Below are 17,210 nucleotides of genomic sequence, written 5' to 3' on the forward strand. Positions count from 1 at the left end.
TAAACTAACGTGTCACTACTTAATTGTATCATAGATAATATGGAATGCCGGCTCCGTTTGTTAAAATTTTTTTGTTCCGTCCTTTTTTTTTTTTTTTTTTAAATAAATAAAATAAAAAATAAAAGCATTGACAAGCAATTCAAACATAAAAAGTGTTTGGACGTATTTATGTCACATCGGAATACTTTTTCAAACAAAAAATAAAATATACCTCCCAAAACATTATTACTACAGATATTGAAAACAATAAATTAAATGGGCACTCCTAAGGTGTGTTACTGAGTCATTTTCCTTAAGAAGTTATTTACCCCCACCAATTTTGATGAATTGGTATGCACTGGGTTACATCAAACACTTCTTCAAGATGCAGGATACATGATATAATGGAGCCCAAAAAGATCTCTGTAGTTTGATTACGTTTTGCATAAAACGAAACCAAACTAGCTCGAATTTCAAAACTACAAAAGGTTTAAAGAGGCAAAAGAAGATAGAGTTTTCTATATCTTAAACTGGTAGACACTTAATTTCAACCGTTGGATCAAACTTCACTTAATCTTATAGTTGACTTTACTAACGGTCAAATAAATCCAACCTTTGGATCTACCTTAGAAGCATCTTACAATTCAGATCATATCACCAGATCATTTGATCATGACCATCGAAGTGCACTATCAAGACGCCACTAGTACTTTACATCCCACTACCACGTGTGCACACGCACGCGTTCCATGCTTCGAGCTGAACTAAAACATATACACAAGTGCGTACACCCGAGCATTGCTTGCTTTAAAGCAGTAACTTAGTGTTGAACTCTCTTATTCCAAAACCCTTTAAAAACTTTTCACTTAAAACATTCTCAAACCATAAACATATAGACATATATACAATGATTTTGAAAACTTATTTTAAGAAACATATTTACAAAACAGAGCCAATTTTTTGCACAAGAAGTTAGGGATATGTTACTGACCATCGCTCATGGCAAGAACCTTAGAGCAGTCCATGATAGTTGGAATATGATGGGCCACTGTAATGACAGTGCAGGATTTGAATTCTGTTCGCAGAGTATTTTGGAGAATAGAGTCGGTTGCATTACCAATTGATGCAGTGGCTTCATCAAGCACAAGTATCTGACTTCTCTTCAGTAATGCATGTCCCAAACAAAACAATTGTCACTGCCCCAAGCTCTAGTTTGATCCATCTTGCCTAACTGCAATCCATATTATTATTGTTGAGATTTGTGTAAAAATCTAAAATACGGGAATAATAGCGGAAGTAAGAAAGAGAAAAGAGAGACAAGAGATTACGGGTGGTTCGGTGTTAAACACCTACGTCCACTACTTTGAATAGCCAATAGGGCTACATTGTACTCAATAACTTGATTGTTCACAATTCATAGGTCCCTATCTATAGTTGAAGAAGTCGACCTATATAAATAAACCTAAATCGACTTATATAAACTAGGAAATAATGACATTTGCATCATATATACACAAATTTCTTACTTAAGGAATCCAGGCCCTCCTCTTTTTCGCAAATAGCCTCTCGAAGCTGACACTTTTCTAGAACCTGTAACACATTCATAAAACAAGTGTTACTCTATATACTTGGATTTTATTGTTGACACAACATCTATTTAATTTGAATAACATTATTGGGATATAAATGGAAGATAATAACGTGATTTAAGGAAAACAATCTTAGTGTTAAATCACCACTTGTTCCAAAAGCTTAAGATGATACGAAGATATAAATTTAATCATTTATTCATGCTTTAACACTCAGGATCTTTTCAACTGAAAACTATATACCCTCATGGCCATTAATACGATTCACATGGCAAATCACACCCAATAAGGAAAATTACACCTCATTGGTATCAATGCTACAAAATTGGTATAAAAAAGGTGTATGCCCATAGGTACATAGACATTCTCTCATATCTCATGTTCTTTATTCAGTTATTTATTTAAATTTTTCAGAAAATTTTTATTGACTTAAGCATTGGAGTATCCTCGATCCTCCTGAGGACCAGCGGACTTCCATTGACTATATCTATTTTGAAGAAGCCCAGTCGCCAGTCCAGCCGTCCAAAAATCTGCATCAACACTATAGATATTGAATCCAGTCATTACTCTGAGAGTGCTATAGATAACGGATCCGGGAAAGTGCTAGTCATATCTACATTTATACTCCATATAGTCAGAAAGACTAATCAAAACTATAATTAGAGTTTTTTTAGAGTCACTTATATAATTCAGTCTCATCTAATAAGAAATTAATGTAAGACTTAACACGTACGTAAAACCTTCATAATCCACCAACATTCAATCAATTCTTATAACCAAAACAGGTAATTAAAGAAAAGGCATACCTCCCATATCTCCTAATCAGTATGCTCTGACAAGGGGTCTAGATTGTATCTCACAGACCCACTAAAGAGTGTTGGATCTTGTGGTATGACACCTAAATGTGATCTTAGATCATGAAGCCCAATTGCAGAAATGTCAACATCATCTATAATGATCCTTCCCTCTGTTGGCTTCACCAGACGAAACAAGGCACTAATAAGAGTTGTTTTTCCGCTGCCAGTCCACCCAACAATCCCAATTTTATGCCCTCCTTCGAATATGCAACTTATCCCCTGAAGAACTAATGGAGCATTGGGTCGATACCTTACCTGAATATTGATGACATGCATGTTATTCAACAAATACATTTCCATAGTTCTAAACATGCAGATGTATAGACGAACTCCCTCTTTTATACTCTTAGGTGCTTACCCCCTAATGTATCAATTGCAGAAACGTAGTTAAACATATGGAATTAAAAAATATTGTAGTGGAAAGCTGACACGGCAACTGCCACATTAAAAAGTAAGCACTTGAAAGTGTAAAAGAAAGAGTTTATGTTCTAAACTTTGTCTTCTCTCCTACAAAGTTTGGGTTAATTCTTTTGATACTTCTTATTCAAGAGTTCATCTTCTTAAATAGATGACATACTAACATGGGATTAAACCTAGACTCACTACACGACTCCTGCCATACTTCCTTATCCCTAGCACGTCCATATCATAACATTCCACCCTTCTTAAAACAGTCCTTGTCCTCAATGACAACTTGTGGAAATTATTCTTGCATGATACTGCACTTCTCCCACATTGCATCTACATGGCCAATAATTTTAAACGTTTCCGTCGTGGATGTGCTTTAGTGACTTTTCTTTCTCTTCAACTAGCCTCTTCAATTTTAGTCTTGACTGAAACTGGGCTCGATGGCCTGGAACGAACTTGTCGTCGCAGTTAAAACACAATCCTTTGGCTCGATGATCTTGCATCTTTGTTGGTGAACGGCGACGGCTAGGAATAGACATCCTTCCAACACAGTTTCAGAGTTGTTCAAATTATAGTTGGTACTCCCTAACAGATTCGGTCTGTTGTAGCTTTGTGAGATCGCCAAAGGGATCTTCAAAAAAAATTGGGCCGTAATGGATGTGGAGTTGGAATTTGGGGGTCTTTGTGGGTGGAATTGATACGATCTACGACGATAAGGTTAGGACTTGGGATTCAGCTAATTTTAGCTTTATCTCTTCCATTTGCTCATCGGATTTCTCCTCGATTCCACTATTCTCCGTAGGGTGGAATGACTTATCACAATTCCTGGATGTAGAATTGTCTCCAGAATTTTTCCCGTTTTGGGGGTAAGAAGTTGTTGATTTCTTCCACACCTTTGGAAATCTCGGCGATTGTTTTGGCCTGATTTGTATTCTGCTTCAGCAGCTTCTCTAGCATGGTCAGGATGATGGAAAGCTGAGCTTCCAATCTGTCCATATGTGAATCGGCCATTGGAGACGAACCTGGCTCTGATACTTACGTGAATGTGTAACAGATCAAGTAACTCGACCTTTGGGAAGAATAGAAGCAGAATCCTTCTTCGTGTTCTTATCTATTTTGCTAATTTGGAAGAACTAATGGTAGAAAATTAGAGGATCCTAGGACTCTTTGTCAAACACAAGGTTTGGGTTAATTCTTTGATATTTCTTATTCAAGAGTTCATCTTCTTAAATAGATGACATACTAACGTAGGATTGAACCACAGCTCGGAACACTCCTATTACGACTCAACAAGTGTGGATAAACATCCACTCAAACCTATCTATTAGGAAATATTAACATAGGACTCGAACTAATCTAATAGAAAGCAATAACAACTAACCTAATAGAAAACAATAACATAACTTGCAAATAATGATAACATAAGACAACAGATAACTTATCCTTCTTAGAGAAAGACTCCTAATTAGATACACTTAATAAACCTAGACTCACTACACGACTCTTGCCGGACTTCCTTATCCCTAGCACGTCCATATCATAACATGGCATTACACAAAAAGCTTTCTTTGTTTATTTATGTCAATGACATAGTTATTATCTTTTGATAGCAATGACATAGTGCCAATTATCTTTTGATTTTTGTTCTAATCTATGTCAATGACATAGTTATTACAAGTTCAAATGCAGGTGCAATTTCAGCTTATCTGAGCGGCCTTTGCATTTTTTCTCGACTGTTGAATCTACATGGGATGACAATGGCCTTCATTTCTCTCAACAATGGTACATCAGTGATCTCCTACCACGCACTAATCTGTCACATGCAAAGCAAGCCTATTACTTCTCCAATGTCATCCTCCTCACCTTGCACCAAATTCACGGGCACTAAAGTCTCTCATCCTACATTATATCGTAGCATTGTGCGTTCTCTCCAATATTTATCACTCACGCGACCTGACATTGCTTTTGCAGTGAAAAAGGGGCGTGAGTCAGTGACCACTGCTATGTCTTCCTTGGCAGAAATCTCCTCTCATGGAGCTCGAAAAAGCAGCCAATTGTATCTCGCTCCAGTATAGAGCTTGCTATCTCACTCCTCTGTGTGCCTATATTACATTGTGATAATATTAGAGAGCAACTTTGTAGGCGTGAGTTGTTATCCTTGATTCTAGCCATGAAACCAGGAGTAGTGGCATAGGAATAGATGTCTAATATTATATATACATGGGAGGCCATGAAACCGGGATTAGTGTCATAGGAATAGATGTCTAATATTATATATACATGGGACCAATCCTTTATCTTTTATCCTTGATTCTAGCCATGAAACCGAGAGTAGTGGCCTAATAGGAATAGTTGTCTAATATTATATATACATGTAAACAGAGAGCAGGTCTTTCAATGGAAAAAATTATGTTTCTGACTTACAATTCTAAGATGGTATCAGAGCATGGTTTAACCCTGCCGCCCAAACCTCTCTTCTTTAAACCTACCTAATAATTCCACTCATCCACAACCATGAGCAACCCTGACCAAACTGACCAAACTGATGAACCTCCATCGGCATCCATCCTCACCGAATTGACCACCCGAATGAATGAAGCTCTGACCAAAGCTTCAACTCCAATGACAGAAAATACAGCAGCTATCGGCATCAAGTTGGACGGCTCCAACTATGCACTCTGGTCCCAAGTGGTCGAGATGTACATCTCGGGCAAGGACAAACTGGGCTACATCAACGGCGACATCCATCAACCCCCACAAACGGACCCATCCTTTCGAAAATGGCGCACGGACAACGCCATTGTCAAGGGTTGGCTGATAAACTCAATGGACCCATCGTTGATTGGGAATTTTATCAGATTTCCAACGGCAAAATTGGTGTGGGATTCCATTGCAACGACGTACTTTGACGGGAGTGATACCTCTCAAGTCTATGATCTCCGGAGACGTGTGACCTGCCTGAAGCAAGCAGGTGGTTCACTGGAAAAATTCTTCACCGAGCTACAGGGCCTCTGGCGTGAGATTGATTTCCGCCGCCCAAACCCGATGGAGTGTGTGGTCGATATCCAGCACCACAACACCATAATTCAGGAAGATCGGGTGTATACATTTCTGGATGGATTGGACGATCGGCTGGATAACATCCGGGGGGATATTCTGCAGATGAAGCCGTTCCCAACCATTGAACAGGCGTATGCTCATGTCCGCCGGGAAGCTGTCCGGCAGGCTGTGATGATCTCTGGCGCCCCTACAGAAAATCCAGGAGCAGTTCTGGCGTCAAAGAGCTTCAAGCCCGGTCAACATTCCTCACCTTCGACCAAGTCCCTGTCTCTCGGCAGTGGGAAAGCTGGCACTCCATCAAGACCACGTGCCTCCTCTTATGGAACAAAGTGTTCTCACTGTGGTAATTCAAAGCATACCCGTGACACTTGCTTTAAACTCCATGGATACCCGGAGTGGTGGAATGAATTACAAGAACGGAAACGTTAGGAAGGTCCAGGTTCTGACGGAGGGAGTGGCAAGGCTGCAGTGGCTACGGCTGAACCTCAACTCTCAATTTCTCCTCTGGTCGAGACAGCCCCCGGTGACCCACCAACCGCAGACCCAGGTAAATTTAGCACTGCCCTGTGTAGCTCCTCTCCAGTGGGTGATGAGAGCTCATGGGTTGTTGATTCTGGAGCATCAGATCACATGACGTTTGATGATCGAGATTTTGCAGAAAAAACCCCACCACAGCGAACTTGTGTTGCCAATGCCAATGGGGTACTTTCCCCAGTCACAGGAGCCGGCACTGTCACCTTGTCTCCCACTTTATCACTGACCCATTGCCTACTTGTTCCTTCCCTTTCCCATAAATTATTATCCGTGAGCCAAGTCACCACTTCCCTAAATTGTGTTGTACTTATGTACTCTATGTTTTGCTTGCTTCAGGATATTCTTACCAAGGAGATCATTGGGCGTGGTACTAGACGGGGGGGACTCTATTACGTAGATGATTTCAGCATGGGCCGCGCACATCACATGCATCATCCAGTTGACAATAAAGAGCGGCAAATTTGGCTTTGGCATCGTCGGTTAGGACACCCATCTTTTAGCTATATGAAGTATTTATTCCCTAATTTGTTTTCCAACATGTCCCTATTTGACCTCAAATGTGAAACATGCATTCTCGCTAAAAGTCATCGAACTTCTTATCCTTTGAGTATGAATAAAAGTCATGTTCCGTTTGCGTTAATCCATTCGGATGTGTGGGGTCCATCTCCAATTTCTACAGTTTCTGGCATTAGATGGTTTGTAATATTTATTGATGATTGCACCCGCATGACCTGGCTTTATTTGTTGAAACACAAAGCTGAAGTACTAAGTGTCTTTAAATATTTCCACACTATGGTTCAAAACTAGTTTTCAGCTAAAATACAGATTTTGAGATCAGATAATGGCGGGGAATACATCAATCGGGAGTTTCATGAATACTTCCAAAAACATGGCCTTATTCACGAAACCTCCTGTCCCCATACTCCTCAACAAAATGGAGTGGCTGAAAGAAAAAACCGCCATATTCTTGAGACTGCTAGGGCGTTATTACTAGGGTCTCATCTGTCGAGCCGACATTGGGCTGATGCCGTGGCCACAGCTGTGCACCTCCTCAATCGGATGCCCTCCAAAGTATTGGAATTTAAGACCCCGTTACATACGTTGTCCACATATGTCTCCTTACCCACGATGTTAATGATACCTCCTAGGGTTTTTGGTTGTGTCGCCTTTGTCCATCTTCCTAAGCATCAGTGCACGAAACTGGACCCTTGTGCCATTCGATGTCTTTTCTTGGGATATGTCGTACATCAAAAAGGATACCGCTGCTATGATCCGGCCCACAACCGTACCTATGTGACCATGGATGTCACTTTTCTGGAAACTGAACCATTTTTTCCAGCACCCAATTCTGCTCGTCAGGGGGAGATTAATAGTGAAGAGCTGAATTGGCTACAGCTCAACTGGCCGAACAGTAATGAGGAAGCGACAGAGGAAGGACCAAACGCAGGGCTTGATATGTCCCCAGAGACTGACTCCAGAGACAGGCCAATACAATCTGAAGAAGAGAGAGACACCCCCCCTCACTCACCAGTACCAGAAGGCCCATCTCCTGAGAATATTCCTGAGGTAAACTCTTTTTCACTACCACCAGACTCTAACAATATAGGGATCCCTGTTGTTGGCTATACATTACCTTTCAGGCATAATCGTGGCAAACCACTGATGAGTACCAAATATTGTGTATTTGGACCCCTTAATTTACATTAGTTAAACCTTTAGCTTTGTTATTTTCTAATGCTTTGGTTAGTTTTAGTGTTTTTATATTTTGTAGGACAATAAGAGAGAAATGATACAATTCAAGCAAAATACAAGGAAATTCGGATGCAGCAGACCAGTACATTTAGACTGATCATAACAGGACCAAAAGATATCCTTTTTGGGAGTTTCTTAGGTCTAAATTGAAGTTCAAGATGTCAGCTTTCCAACGCAACAAATTTCAGCCAATTCGGAGATGTGTGGAAAAATATATGGCTGTTTGAATTTCAGTCGTCGGATCATCCCGAAAATCCGGAACCATCTCTCTTATTATTTTTCTTTTGCTTCATCCCTTGTCTCCCCAAAGCTAGAGCCAATACTCGTTTTTCTCCACATTCTCAGCCACTTAATCACTTTTTTTTCCACTCAACATCATTCCATAAAACACTCACCACTCATTCCATAAAACACTCACCACTCATCTCTCCACTCATACACCCACTCACCCATTCCACACAAAACCATTTGGCTATAAAAGGAGACCAAGGCTGAAAATGAAGAAGAAGAGGAGAAGAGGCATGAGCCTCTTTGTACATAACTTCTTGCTTCTCTTCTTCTTGTAGCTTATTTCTTTCCTTTTGCAACTCTTTGATTTTTATGCTTTTTAATGTTTTAAGTTGTAGTTATTTTATCATGTGTAGCTAATATTTTCGTTTGGGGTTGAGGATGAAACCTCACCATTGAAGAGAAACCGAGTTTTTGTGCTTGTTCATGCTATTTGAGTTTATGGATTTGATTTCTCATTGCTCTACTTCGGTTTTCTTGAAATGATGTTTTGATATCTCTTGTGGTTTCCGGATACAAGTGATGATGTGGAATAAGTTTCATTAAATCGGTTGCTTGGTTTTTCATCTATCAAAACATTGGACATTCATTGTGCGCCGTTTGACTAATACATTGTTTTATCGGTTAGAATGAAGATATCCATTGTGATTGAATGATACATTGGATGTTTGGATTTCAATTGGTACTCTTTGTGATTTGTGCTATGAACGGAATCATAGGATGATCTAAATGAATTTTGAAGCAATGTAGAGCATACCTAAGATTTATAAGTGACAACCTTGAATAAGTGTGATGAGCATGAGATTAGGTTGATATGATTTGGTGAGTGTGAATTCCAAAACCCTAAACCCCTTTATTTTCGTTATTTTCGTTCATGTTTTCTTTTATCAAAAACCCCTAAATTTGGAACTAGGTTAAAATAGGATTAGTTTGAATAGAGATTAATTTTCGCAACACAATTCCCTGTGGGATCGACCTCGCACTTGCATAACGCTATATTGCAAAACGATTCGTGCACTTGCGAGTACTTATTTTAAAACACACCAAGTTTTTGGCGCCGCTGCCGGGGAATTGTTTTGTTTGTGGAAGTTGATTTTTGTTTGAATTGATTTTATTTTTCTACTAGTTTAGGTAGATTTTTGTTTTCTTTTTCTTCTTCCAATTTTTGTTTCTTTTTATTTTTATTTCTTTTTGTTTTATTGTCTAACCCAAAAAAAAAAAAAAAAAAAAAAAAAAAAAAAAGCAAGGTTTTCTGTTTTATTGTTATTTCAGGTTGTGCGGAATTTTGCGAAGTTGATCGATCGAACCAACACTGGAGGTGTTACCTGGAGTAGTTCAGTAGCAGAAATTCTTGCCAAAAAATTATTTTTTGGTCCAAATTTGTAAGTTTTAATTCTTGCCTTTCTGGTATCTTTGGTTGTTTTATGCATTCGTGTTAGTCTTCAATTTTTTTTTATTTATTTATTTTGTTTGTGCTATTTTTTTCTTTTCTTTTAATCTTCAAAAAAAAAAGAAAAAAAAAAAGAAAAGTATATTTTGCTAGTGTGGTCTTACGGCGCTATCTAAGTGTCGAGGCAAGTTCTGGCTAGGAAAGTCTTGGGATTTAAGTGTGTCCGGTGTGACCCCCCTCACTTTCCTGGGAACGAACCTGGGTTCTTAGAGAATTCTGTCTGCCCCACTTGCAATTTCTTTAAAAAAAAAAAAAAAAAAAAAAAAGGGTTCATATTTTTGGTAGGAAGTGATTGTAAAACATGAATTATCACCCATATGAACCATGTTCACTTTGCTCTGATCCTCATCATTGTACCAATAATTGTCCCTCTTGGGGACAATTCTATAATTTTTCATATGAGCAAATGAACAGAAATTTCTCTAGCCCGGGGTTCAATTCAAATTCCAATTTTTACAACCCGGACTGGAGCAATCATCCTGATTTCTCGTGGCATGCTCAAGCCATGGGAAATCATGCTCCCCAATTTCAGGAACTGCACTATCCCGAATATTCGCAGTTCGATACCCAATCTTCCCATCCTTCATCCTTCAATCAACCGACACCACAGTCATCATTAGAAGACACTCTCAAGGCCTTCATGCAGTTTTCAAGCCAAACCATTAATGAAATGAAGAATGCCACATTGGTTAACACCCAATCTATTAATGAAGTGAAGCAGGCTATTAGTGACGTGAAGAATGCTACCATGGAAAACACTCAGGCGATTGCCAGGATAGAAGGACAGTTCGAATATCTGGTTGCTGAGTTTAACAGACTCGAGGAAGAAGAGCTTCAAATTCAGCAGATGGCTCAAGGGCACTACATGATTGATGAGGATGATGCTAGCCATTCTGATCATGAGCATGTCCCTGCCATCACTTTATTGGAGAATGAAGAAACTGTGGATAGCATCAGAGGGGAAGGAAGAGAGGAGCACCCGGAGCAAGCAGCGCCCCCGCCCAATCCAAATACATCCGAATACGGAATGAGTACTGAAGCTCATTCCTTCATCACCATCCCTCTTGAGACATTTCATGAGCCCCAAGCTTTAATTCTTACATGTCTCAAAGAGCCATCTTATGCCAAAACTGTCAAGGATCTATGCACACAACCGCGCAAATCTAGGAACCATTGTCCTACAAAGATCCTTCGAAGCAAGCAAGTTAGCTACATAAGATGGCGAAACATTTCTCTCGAGGGACATCAATTCTTTAAGAAGAAAGGGTGGAAGGGATTGGTTGGACATCCACATGATCGGGGAAGGCGCTGTAAATTTTCTTTTACCTTTTCGCACAGTTGTTTTTTTTAATTATTTTTGTTAAATATTTTGTTTCTGTTTTACCTTATTTTGTTGTCTGTTTTTGTTTGTTAGTTTATTTTTAATTTTTCAATGGTGGGATAACTTCTTGCTATAGGGAGTAAGTGAAGCATGGATTCTTATTTTGATAAATATTGTGATTCTTCTGTACAACATGTTTCACCTAGTGGTAGGACACTTGCTCCAACCAACTACCCTTACAGTTTCAACCCACTTGAACCATGGAAAGCTTGCTAAATGAAAACATGGAAGCCTCGAAGGAGAGGAAGGTGGGGAATGTGAAGAAAGCAAAGAAGGCGAGGCAAGCAATCCGGAAAGGATATGAGCGCGGTACTCATATCGTAGTGCTCTCTCTCTTCTGTCATAGATCGCCATCACCGGATTGAGGATAGATGTGAAGAGCGTCCAGGTTGACAAGACGGAAGAGAAGGTCTTGCATGATCAAGAATAATCTTGCTTCTGGATAGTATGATCAAGAATAGTCTTGCTTCGTTGTCTGTGAATCTGGTTGTGATGCTGCATTTTTCCCAACTTTAAACTTTGAAATTGGTTATGAACTACATCTTCCCTTCTAGGAAGCGATGATGAGTTCAAATTAGAAGAAAGGTTTGGCTCTCGAAGTGTGAAGGGTTGAGAGCTCATAAGTGTGCTTTGCAAGAGAGAAGACGAGTGAACTTATAGAGAAAATTTGAGAGGGGACGGTGCAAGTGGTGCCGACAGTGAATCGTAATATCTCCATCCCTTTCTCGGAACGCTCATCCAGCTCATTCTCGGGATGCCCCTCTACGACTGCTAGTTGCGGAAAGTGCGGCGATGAATCCGGAAAAGTCATTGGGTAAATTCGGAATTCGAGAAGGTGAAAAGGGTGAAAACTCAAAAAGAAGAGAACTCGTGATTCGAGGGCGGCTGTCTACTAGTGATAATGGAGGCTGCGCTCAAAAAGAAGAGAACTCGTGATTCGTGGGCGGCTGTCTACTAGTGATAGTGGAGGCTGCGCTCAGAATGACGTTGATTAAACCGCGTCTCGCCCAGTGATTAAGTTCTCTTTCCTTCCCTTCAAATATTTCGAATCACCGCTTCATTTCTATCTTTCTCTCCTTCAGATTCTTTGAGGAATATCATCGTTTCCTAAGTTTTCCAGAAAAATGGCTTCTTCCTCTTCCCAAAATAATCTTGATCTGAATGCTACGCCAGTAGTACAACCCGAGATTTGGCGTCCATTATTCTTAACGCAAAAAGGTCCTCTCATGACCAATGACTCTGTGATGCTGAATGATGCAGCAGCTGCATCCATGGCTCAGGGCATCATAACTCCTCGAGATAATAAGTTGTTGGCGGATAGGACTGATGCTCAAGCCATCAATGACTCTTTGGCTTTCAGTATTCAGAGTGCTTCTTCAGTTACAAACTTGGCTCGACGTCTGCAAGTTCGAGGGAATGAAGTCCAAGCGCTAAAAGCTCAAACTTTGGCTTTGCAGCGAATGTACATGGACTTTAGGCGTAGGAATCGGGTCCTACAGCAAGAAAATAAAAAGCTGAAGAAGGTGGTAGATTCATATGCGAAAGACTTGGAGAAGAGGTATGCTGAGTTGGAGGAAAATACCAATCGTCTCCAAGAGCAACACCAGGACCTCTTGCGTGTAGTCCAAAACCTCAGGGTTTTCCGCCCAGAAACTTAGTCAGGTATAAGCATACTCTGGGGATGTTGCAGGAAAGGTCCGATTCGCAAGTTTATGTTTTCTTAAAAGTACTTCGTTTTGTAAGACAATAATTATATTTTTATTTTCTTTATTTTTTATTTTTATTTATGTTTTCTTAGAAGTACTTCGTTTTGTAAGACAATAATTATATTTTTATTTTTTTATTTTTATTTTTATTTTCTTTATTTTTTATTTATTTATGGACTGTAATAATAATAATAAAAAAAATGGCGCTACGAAGATCCTGCGAAGCAAGCAAGTTGGCCACCTGAGAAGGCGCTGTAAATTTTCTTTTCCCTTTTACTTTTTTTGTATAGTTAATTTCTTTCATTTTTATTTCTTTTCATTTTACTTTTATTTCTAACAGCAACTAACATTTTGATGTTTGTGTCTATGAGAAATGTTGCTGTTAAGTTTTTGTTGACAGGTGTTTTGGTGTTTAAGTTTGGGGGACGCCTTGACCTTTCACACCTCGATGTTTCCGTATTTCTGGTAATGTATTTCTACACTACACATTGCGGACAATGTGTAATTCAAGTTTGGGGGTATGGAAAAGCACTCTGTCCATTTGTTTGTTTGTTTATTTCATTTGTGTGTTTGTTTAATTTTTCTAATTGTTTTAAGTTATTTTTAGTTGTCTTTTTGTTCTTAAAATGTTTTAATTAAAAAAAAAAAAAATTAGGTTGTCAAGTTTGAGTTAAGCCATAGCTGTGGTTTGCATTTCATCGGCTTGCTTAAGTTTTTGAACACATCATGTCTTTAGGAATCTGAGTCTTTTGACTTATTTTTGGGCTAGTAAGATTTCACTTGAGTTGAACTATCACGAGCACGTTAGCATGTAATTTGTGGGGTATGAATTTGTGCTTAATTGTGTATTTTGAGAGTTGTTGGATGACTTATTGATAAATAACCTTGGCTTGCAAGATATATATATATTTAAAAAAAAAAAAAAAAAAAAAGAAGATCATTTTGAGTTTTTCACTGAGTAACCGGGCCTCTTGCCTCACTAAGCATTGAGTGTTCGCGTCAAAAGGTGAGAATTTCAATTTGGTTAATTGTATGGCTAGTTTGGCTTCGTAGCCTTTTTGACTTGAGTAATTAAGCCCTTAGGGATGTTTCTACATCTAGTGCCCTAAGACCATTTGGTTTGGGAGCCACTGGCCCAACACTCGTTACATGGGTCAATTAGAAAGCTTAAGGGAGCCGAGCATTGCACACCCAACATATTAAAAAAAAAAACAAAAAAACAAAAAAACAAAAAATATATATATATAAATAAAATAAAATAATTTGCATATCTTGCCTTGGTTGTTTCATTTGATAGGGATTCCAATGATTTTTGAACTACTTATCTTGAGATTAAAATGAAACCTCATAATTGCATGTTGATTTCACTCTACACTTTTGAGGAAATGTGATGTCTTAACTGTCCATTTATGAGTGATTTGATGATTGGATCCCCTGTTGATGTTTATGATGGGGTTTGTCTTTTTAAGCATGCCAATGACGTATGAACCATGGTCTGGGTAAAACTTTTTCTCGTTGACAGCATAATGTTTGAATGTTTGTGGGTATCATTTCTGGCAAACCCTCACGAGACTTCACTCGTCCACTAGGGAGTCCTAGGGGTTTAAAAGGCTTGTTGCATATGCTAAATGCAATCGTGTCTCCCACGAAAGAGGATTTATGTTTCATGCTTTGATTTTGTTTTTCATTTTGTTTTGCTAAGGGACTAGCAAAATGTAAGTTTGGGGGTATTTGATGAGTACCAAATATTGTGTATTTGGACCCCTTAATTTACATTAGTTAAACCTTTAGCTTTGTTATTTTCTAATGCTTTGGTTAGTTTTAGTGTTTTTATATTTTGTAGGACAATAAGAGAGAAATGATACAATTCAAGCAAAATACAAGGAAATTCGGATGCAGCAGACCAGTACATTTAGACTGATCATAACAGGACCAAAAGATATCCTTTTTGGGAGTTTCTTAGGTCTAAATTGAAGTTCAAGATGTCAGCTTTCCAACGCAACAAATTTCAGCCAATTCGGAGATGTGTGGAAAAAGATATGGCTGTTTGAATTTCAGTCGTCGGATCATCCCGAAAATCCGGAACCATCTCTCTTATTATTTTTCTTTTGCTTCATCCCTTGTCTCCCCAAAGCTAGAGCCAATACTCGTTTTTCTCCACATTCTCAGCCACTTAATCACTTTTTTTTCCACTCAACATCATTCCATAAAACACTCACCACTCATTCCATAAAACACTCACCACTCATCTCTCCACTCATACACCCACTCACCCATTCCACACAAAACCATTTGGCTATAAAAGGAGACCAAGGCTGAAAATGAAGAAGAAGAGGAGAAGAGGCATGAGCCTCTTTGTACATAACTTCTTGCTTCTCTTCTTCTTGTAGCTTATTTCTTTCCTTTTGCAACTCTTTGATTTTTATGCTTTTTAATGTTTTAAGTTGTAGTTATTTTATCATGTGTAGCTAATATTTTCGTTTGGGGTTGAGGATGAAACCTCACCATTGAAGAGAAACCGAGTTTTTGTGCTTGTTCATGCTATTTGAGTTTATGGATTTGATTTCTCATTGCTCTACTTCGGTTTTCTTGAAATGATGTTTTGATATCTCTTGTGGTTTCCGGATACAAGTGATGATGTGGAATAAGTTTCATTAAATCGGTTGCTTGGTTTTTCATCTATCAAAACATTGGACATTCATTGTGCGCCGTTTGACTAATACATTGTTTTATCGGTTAGAATGAAGATATCCATTGTGATTGAATGATACATTGGATGTTTGGATTTCAATTGGTACTCTTTGTGATTTGTGCTATGAACGGAATCATAGGATGATCTAAATGAATTTTGAAGCAATGTAGAGCATACCTAAGATTTATAAGTGACAACCTTGAATAAGTGTGATGAGCATGAGATTAGGTTGATATGATTTGGTGAGTGTGAATTCCAAAACCCTAAACCCCTTTATTTTCGTTATTTTCGTTCATGTTTTCTTTTATCAAAAACCCCTAAATTTGGAACTAGGTTAAAATAGGATTAGTTTGAATAGAGATTAATTTTCGCAACACAATTCCCTGTGGGATCGACCTCGCACTTGCATAACGCTATATTGCAAAACGATTCGTGCACTTGCGAGTACTTATTTTAAAACACACCAACCACCAAATAGATATTCCCCAGATGTTGGAGAACGGAGCACAAAGTATCCAATTACCAACTATGTGTCCACAAACAGGTTATCCAAACCACTCAAGACATTCATACATGAGCTCTCCTCATGTCGGGTCCCCTCCGATATCCATGAAGCACTGACAGACCCAAAGTGGACTCAGGCAGTAAAAGGAGAAATGGAAGCACTATTAAAAAATGAAACATGGACTCTTGTCCAGCTACCCAAAGGAAAGAAGACAGTGGGGTGTAAATGAGTATTCTCTATCAAAAACAAAGCAGATGGCTCAATCGATCGATACAAAGCAAGGCTAGTAGCAAAGGGTTATACACAAACATATGGCATAGATTATCAAGAGACCTTCTCGCCAGTGGCAAAATTGAACACAATTAGAGTGTTGATGTCTCTTGCAACAAACCTTGATTGGCCACTACACCAGTTTGACGTAAAAAATGCCTTTCTCCATGGTGATCTTGAAGAAGAAGTCTACATGGATGTTCCACCAGGCTACACAGCCAAATCTGAGTCTAAGGTGGTGTGTAAATTACAAAGAGCACTGTATGGGTTGAAGCAATCACCCAGAGCATGGTTTGGGCGATTTAGCTTGGCAATGAAGAAATATGGTTATATCCAGAGCAACTCAGACCATACACTGTTCTTGAAACATCAATTGGGCAAGGTCACTGCGTTAATAATCTATGTAGATGACATGATTATTACCGGTGATGATTCAGAAGAAATATCAAGAATCCAACAACAGCTGGGAACAGAATTTGAAATGAAGAATCTGGGAGGACTAAAATACTTTCTGGGAATTGAAGTTGCGAGATCAAAACAAGGTATATTTCTTTCCCAACGAAAATATACCTTAGATTTACTATCTGAAGTGGGGCTATTAGAATGCAAACCTGCAGAGACACCAATTGTCCAAAACCATAAACTTGGCGAACATCCAGACCAAGTACCCACAAACAAAGAACGGTACCAGAGATTAGTTGGAAAACTCATTTACCTCTCTCACACGCGCCCAGATATT

General features: G+C 38.9%; 1 pseudogene; it reads right to left on the minus strand.

Moving 5' to 3' along the window:
• Window positions 1-1,372: 1,372 nt before the first annotated feature.
• On the minus strand, window positions 1,373-2,725 carry LOC133853856 (ABC transporter C family member 10-like; annotated as a pseudogene).
• Between the last annotated feature and the right edge of the window lie 14,485 nt (window positions 2,726-17,210).

This window comes from Alnus glutinosa, chromosome 13 (genome assembly GCF_958979055.1).
Source record: "Alnus glutinosa chromosome 13, dhAlnGlut1.1, whole genome shotgun sequence".
In the NCBI taxonomy this organism is placed as follows: domain Eukaryota; kingdom Viridiplantae; phylum Streptophyta; class Magnoliopsida; order Fagales; family Betulaceae; genus Alnus; species Alnus glutinosa.